This window comes from Mastomys coucha, unplaced genomic scaffold, assembly GCF_008632895.1.
Source record: "Mastomys coucha isolate ucsf_1 unplaced genomic scaffold, UCSF_Mcou_1 pScaffold12, whole genome shotgun sequence".
NCBI lineage: Eukaryota > Metazoa > Chordata > Mammalia > Rodentia > Muridae > Mastomys > Mastomys coucha.
This window is the reverse complement of record NW_022196894.1, coordinates 32631070-32637920: the sequence shown is the minus strand read 5'-3', so window position 1 is coordinate 32637920 and position 6851 is coordinate 32631070. Positions and strand designations below refer to the sequence as shown.

Here is a 6851-nt window from a genome sequence, read left to right as displayed (position 1 = left end):
GAGAGAGAGAGAGAGAGAGAGAGAGAGAGGCATGATTCTGTTTGGGGTTAATGAGGACTTTCTAGAGGTGTATGAAGATGGGAGATGGGGTGAGGGGTAAAGGAACAGACTTAGAAGGGATCCTTTTAAGCAGCACTTGATAATCTTGATACCCTGTTCCCTGCTGTGTGACTATGCCCTACTCCCTCCATGCGAGCAAAGGAGCCCCACACAGTGAGTTCAGGCTTCCTGTCATGTGAAGTTGACAAGGTCTCAAGTTGCTGTTCACTCTGGGTACCAGTTCCATGTGCACACATGGGACAGAAAGACCCCTAGGACTTCAAAGAAAGGTGCATTCAGAAATGTCTGTCTTTGCTTGTATTCCCCTTCCCAGGAAAAGGGGTGAACGATAAGGTGTGTATGGAGTACTGAATTCCTGATGCAGCATTCTTTTTTGTTCCTCCTGGTAAGTTCTGAGGCAGAGAGGCGTTTGGGAGAGAAGGATCAAAGTTCTTTTTCCGATAGATAAAGCCGAGGCACAGCTAGCAAAGGTGAGAGGCCCAGTACTCCGGCTTCTGAAAGAGGGTGACGGGGGTCAGCCTGGGATGCCGGTCCTTGTGGGTCCTGTTGGATGCTATTTTGCTACAGGTTGGGACCACGAAATGGAAAAGTTCTCATTCTTTGTCACAGGCACCCTTGAAAACCTGGGCAAGACATTTACACTGTCTCTGCTTCCATAGCTGTAGAAAGTGAACTTTTTTCTAGCTCACTGCAACCCAAAGCCCAGAGAAGGCAAGGCATGGGTGGCATTTTGGAGAGATCAAAAGCACCACTCACCTAGATGAACTCATGCTTTTTCTTAACCATGGTCCCCCACCTTCTTATGATGGGCTTTAGCATCCTCTAACCTCAGAAAGCCCTGCTACGAGCTGAGGTTCACCCGAGGTGTGAGTACTCAGCCTGCCGTGCACACTGAGCTGCATTTGAGAAGCTCTACACACGGCAACTTATCTTCCCATCAGGCCCTGAAGAAAGGGCTCAAGTTTCCATTCCAAACCAGGCATTTCCCAAACCCAGAGGCCCAGGCCCAGGGCTGGGGGGGGGTAGCACCCCTTAAAGTGTCAGTACTGTGGGGGCTGTGCGTGCAGCCTGGGGCCCAGCCAGGGATAGTGAGCTGGTAGGCCACTGTGAGAACCACAGGGAGGAAGGAGCTGGGAGGACCACACGCTTAATCAAAACCAGCATTGTGCTTACACGCTGCCCGGGGGATAAAAATAATAGTAATAAAAGTTTAAGAGTAGCTTGTAGTTTTTGTCTATTTTAATCATTTTGTGATGAAACTGGATTTTATTTCTACATCTGGGCCCCAGGGCTGGAGTACTTTGCTGGCCTGGTTATGCCCCTAAAAATGTATGGGGGTAAAAGGTGGAGGTGTGGAAAAGTAGGGGGTCCTAATGAGACCAGCAGACTTGCCCTTACATGCACAGTGCCTCACCCCTTCCATTGCTGGGCTAGCTCTGGACATAGGCTCTCCGGGATAGGGTGTTTTTGTTTTGTTTTGGTTTGGTTTGGTTTTGGTTTTGGTTTCCCCGAAAGAGGTTAGGTCCCGGGACTCTGACCCTAGACCAGGGAGAAGGAGGCTTTGGGAAGCTTCTGGGAGAAGTCTGAAATTCAAGAAGAGCAAAGCAGGGGGCTGGGCTCCTACACCTCCTGAGATGCCTCATTCCTCACAAGCAGCGCACTAGCACACAGAATTTCGGTTGGGGAATTGTGAGCTCTTTTCCTAGCTGTGTTGTTTAGTGGCGATGAGCCCTTGGATGAGCCCATGAGAAAAGAGCCTGCCTACTTAGGAAGACAATGTCTCATGCCAGGAGTAAAGGAGAAGTGAGTAGCAAATACCAGCAAGATCCCTTAGTGGGTAAAGGCGCTTGCCTTCAAGCTGCGGGACCCGAGTTCGATCCCTGGGACCCACATGGTGGAAGGAGAGAACTGATTCCTGAAAACCATCCTCTTAGCTCCACACATAATCTATGACATGCCCCCGGGCCTCAAATAAATAATATTGTGTAATAAAAAAATCAAAATAATGGGTGGCATTTTATTAGGTATTTATTTCATGCATGCATCTCTCTGTGTCTGGCCTTCATGTGTTCACAGAGGCCAGGCCATAACACTCATCAATATTTAGATTCTTTAAATTCCTTCCTTCCTGGAAGCCCTGGCCAGTCTTAAACTCAGCATAACCCTCTGGTCTCAGGCTACTCAAGTGTTTTAGAACTACACAGACTGCAGTTTGACTCAGTTCAACCTACTCCTAACTAGTGGCATGTGAGGGGTTAAAGAATAACTGGAAAAAGGAGGAGAGGATAGAGGAACATGGCAGGTGCAGTTCCACTCAGCAACAGACCACAGTGGCTGGGGATAACTGCTTGGCTTGACATCCCCACCCAGCTAGTCAGGGTGACCTGTGCAGGTAACTTGGCCTGGTCTCTATGCATGAAATGAGGCTAACATTGCTGTCACTCTCCCGAACTAATCTTGTCAAGGTCACTAACGATCTCTGTACTGTTCTTGCCAATGGTTAGTGACCAGGCTGAGCCACATCAGTTGGCCCCATCTGCCTCATTGGTCATTCTTTTCTTTTCAAGACCCTGACCCTTTGGCTCCTTGGTTATCTCACCCCTGAACAGCTTCCTCTTTTCTCAAGGCCATTCATCCCACTCTCCCTTGCAGACCCCTGAGCTGCCCGCACATCTTAGTGCTGTATTCCCATCTCTCTGGTCTTATCTATGGTGAATCCCAAGGCACACGGTGATCTCTGCATGTGGGTTGGTGGTGGTCCCTGGCCCTCCTTACTCCTTAGCCTCGTTTCTTGGCCTTCTGCACCTGGTGCTTGGCCCACTGGCCTGCTTCTTCCTCCCACACCACCCACAAGCTCTGCCCCACTGTGCTTTTCTCCTATATTTTCCTTCTCCCCTTTTCTCTTACTTCAAGAATTCCTCCTTCCTTCACATCCTACAGGTCTCTGTTCAAATGTTCACTCATCCAGAAATCCTCAGCAGCCCTTTCCTGAAGCTGTAGGCACTTTCCCATCACCTGCCTTGCTTCCCACACATCCCAGGGTATTACTTAAGCGCACCACACACACACACACACACACACACACACACACACACACACGTCCTGAGACCAGGAACATTTTCTGCTCATACTCAGCAATACCAGCAACTTGAGTTGTGCCTGGCAGGGTGCACCCCTAATTATTTGCTGAATGAATGAATGCTGGTATGCCTTAGATACATGCTCCCCCTTCACAAAGATATATGTATGATCTTTTGTGGCTGCAAAGCCCTGTTTTCCCTGAAGCTAAGGCTGAATGCTTTAGCTAGGGTACCTGAGGATGTGAGGCCTGAGCTGGGAGGGAATTGTAGGAATTAATCACTTAGTCCCTTGAGTAGAAAGAACTTTCCAGCAGAGGGTTGGCAATAACGGAGGGTCAAGGTCTCTCAGAAGTGTCTTAACATGATAATTCCTTGACCAGAATCAGCCTATGGAAAGGTCTGGCAGGCCCCACGAGCTCTAGCAGGACAATGTACACTGTAATTTACTGGGCAGGGCTTCAGTCTAGGCTAGTGCTTCTTATCAGTTAGCTTTGCTAAGCTCATTGCGAAAGGTGGCCTGCACCCTTTTGTAGAAACCAAAAAGATGAAGTACAGAAGTCTCTGGCCACAGCAGGTATCCGAAGTCAGCTGCTTTCCTTGTGGGTGAGCTTTTACTTTTGACAAGTTTTACCCTGTGCTGGCTAAGTACCCTTCTGCTGAGTTAGGAAGGAAGGGTGATGTGACCACATTTAAGAAGGGGCACAAGCGACCCAAGTCCAAATGCTCAAATGGCCCAAGCACTGCTGTCAATAGGCAGACATGATGTCTTCTATAGGTTGCCCCTCCTGCCTCATAATGAACAGAATACTTGCCAAGCAATGGTGGCACAAGCCTTTAATCCTGGCACTCTAGAGGAAGAGGCAGGCGGATCTGAGTTTGAGGCTAGTCTGGTCTACAGAGGGAATTCCAAAACAGCCAGGGCTATACAGAGAACCCCTGTCTTGAATAACAACAAAACAGATGGAGGAGGAGAAGGAGGAAGAAGAGGGAGAAAAGGATACAGAACACCAGTGAGCCTAGATGGAGTCCTGTTTGTGAGCTACTGAGATGCATCCTCATATTGACAACAGATGTAGTCTTAATTGTATTGGACACAGGCTAAATGATAGTGGCTTTCAGGAGCATGACCAGCCATGCTGAGTGACAGCAGGAGAGCCATCTTGAAGTCTGCACTGTAGAGAGGGACCTCACTGTCCTCTTGGAGGGATGTGGGACTGGTTCTACTCAGAGATCAGGCAGGCAGCTACAGGAGATGGACTAGTGAGCTCACTAATGAAAGTTCAGCCACAGCTAGCTACTCCTAAGCTCAAATGGTTTCTCCCTTCCTTCCTTTCTTCCTTCCTCTCCTTATCTTCATTTCTTCTTTGAGACTGTCTCCCATGATGGTCTTGAACTCGTGGTCCTGTTGCCTCAGTCTCTCCAGTGCTCAGAATCCATGGTGGTTGCACACTGAATCTTTTTGAGGATTTGACTGAAACCATGGGTCCTGCCTTTTAGAAAGATGCTTTAGAAAGGACAAAGGGATGGTTAACGAGTCCACAGTCCTTCCCTTTGCCTGGCAGTGGCTCTTGGTGGGGAAATAGAGCTAAGTGTGGCAAGAAGCTTATCCAACAGATGACATGGGTACATCTCCAAGTACACCAGCAAGGGCAATGGAGACTGGGGTGGGGGAGACCCCTGTCCCCTTTCCTTTCCGCAAATAAACCAGACCAAGTCCAATTAACTGAGTCATCTCTGTTACCTCAGCTGATGTCTCTTTCAAAGACCCAGCTCCTAATTTGTAGCCAGGAGCCAAATTCTGACTTCAAAGAGACTGGAGATAACTGATAGCCATTATTGAGATCAGTAGAGACAGTAAAGACTCTTTGGGCAGCCCCCCTAGCAAAGAAAGCTTCTTAGGTCACAGAAACCCCCCCTAAATAAAACTCAAACCAAACAAGACCTCTTCAATATATCGTGAAAAGGAAAAGCAAATTACACTTCAAAAACAAATCTGGAAAAGGTGCTGACACTATCCAGATAAGGGGAACAAATTGCTCTCTTGCCTGCAGCTCTCTGTGTAAATAGGAGCTCTAGAGGCCAGGGGTTTCAAAAGCAGATAACCTCATTAGCCGGCTTAGCCACTTAGGGATGGGTCCAGTTTTCACTGGAAGGAACCACTTGGACTGGGGGTAACCACAGGCAGGTGGGAAGAGACACACACAGCATGCATCAAATTGACCGTGAACCTTGACCCAGCAGATCTACTTCCTCAAAAGTCATTCCTAGAACTCCAGGGTACCCAGACCCGGCCAGACTCCCGGCTAGCGACTATTTCATTTACTTTGCAATTGTGTGTTTTCAAAAGACACTTTCCTTTAGAAGACACTCCGTCTTTGTTCCCATTTATTACGAACCCCGGATCTCTGCTCTGTGACCAGAAAGTAGGGTTATGAAATCCAGAGTGAGGACAAAGCCTCTCCATCTTGTGAGACGACTATAAAACAGGTTAGGATTTCAGGACTAAAGTGTTCACACGCAGGAGCCAGAACAACAACAGAGCTCTTCTTCTAGATGCCTTATTTGGACACCAGGCCTTGACATGTTACTGATGGCTGTTAAGCAGGCATTTCAAGGGCAAGGAACTGTTTTCCCAATACTACCTTTTTAGACATTTCCAGGGAAATATAAAAATACAAAAAGAAAAAGAAAAAGAAAAAGAAAAAGAAAAAGAAAAAGAAAGGCACTGGATTGAAAGTCATGCAGGTTTTGCCCTGGCTCAGACACTATGGGGCTCAGGCACTATGGGGCTAAGGCACTATGGAGCTCAGGCACTATGGGGCTCAGGCACTATGGGGCTCAGGCATTATGGGGCCAGAGAGCCTCCTGTTGCCTGCCTTTCTTTTCTGAACAGCCTCAGTTTTTCTCACTCATGAAATATGGGTGTTGCAGCTGGGAATATAGCTCAGAGGAAAAGCCTTTGCCTGGCACACAAGGAGTCCTGGTAGGGCTTGATTTCTAATGCTGTCAGTCATAATGAGAGATAATAATGAGGGAGTTAGTCGGAACCATCTCAGGGCTAGTACTATTCCCAGGCTTAAATTCCACATTCCTAATGGGGGAGGTAGCGGTGGGGGAGGAAAGAGACATAGATGCATGCTTCCTGCTGGGCCTTGCCCCTTCCTGAGTTGGAGAACTCCACCGTCCTAACTGGTCTGCTCTTTCTCCTGCTTCTCCTCCCTTCTCTCTGCTGTCTTACTGCCACTTCTCTTGGCTTAAGTAGGCAAATGCAGTCTCCTCTCTCTCCCCCTCCTCAGCCGGACTCACCTTCTCCCAGAAGACACTTGCACACTCAGCTCCCTTCTCACGCCCAGGCCCCTCAGTGGGCCTGGGCACCAGCACTGTGCACACTTGCTTGTTGTGTGTGGTTGGTTAAATAATTGTAGTCATTTTCCTGTGGGTGTGTCCTTTCTCGTGCTGGTGCCCTTGTGCCTGGCTTCTCTGCCCCAAGGTTCTGGGTGTGGAGGTCAGGACTGGGAGGGGAGGAGAAGGTGAACGGTGCTTCTTCCTGGCCAGAGGATTCAGGAAGAGGCTATTCGGGCAATCGAGCAATCAAGGTGAGGCCTCCACTTTCCTTTCCTCCCTGACTCATTTTTTTTTTTCCCTAAAGGTAGCTTGAATCTCACCAAATGTTGAAGTAAGGCCGGGGACAATCTGGGGGAGCTTCATTCA

At 48.5% G+C, this 6851-nt stretch overlaps 1 protein-coding gene across 5 annotated transcripts in view; it reads right to left on the bottom strand.

Annotated features, from left to right (window-relative positions):
• Mylk (myosin light chain kinase) overlaps nt 1–6851 on the bottom strand; it is a 250011-nt gene that overhangs the window by 66858 nt on the left and 176302 nt on the right. Inside the window, exon 1 of one of the 5 annotated variants that reach the window (XM_031363767.1) lies at nt 6447–6550. The exons of the other annotated variants lie outside the window; for them this stretch is intronic. The gene's annotated coding sequence lies outside the window, so the exon portion shown is untranslated. Of the gene's footprint in view, nt 1–6446; nt 6551–6851 lie in introns of those variants that run through there. 5 annotated transcript variants of the gene reach the window in all.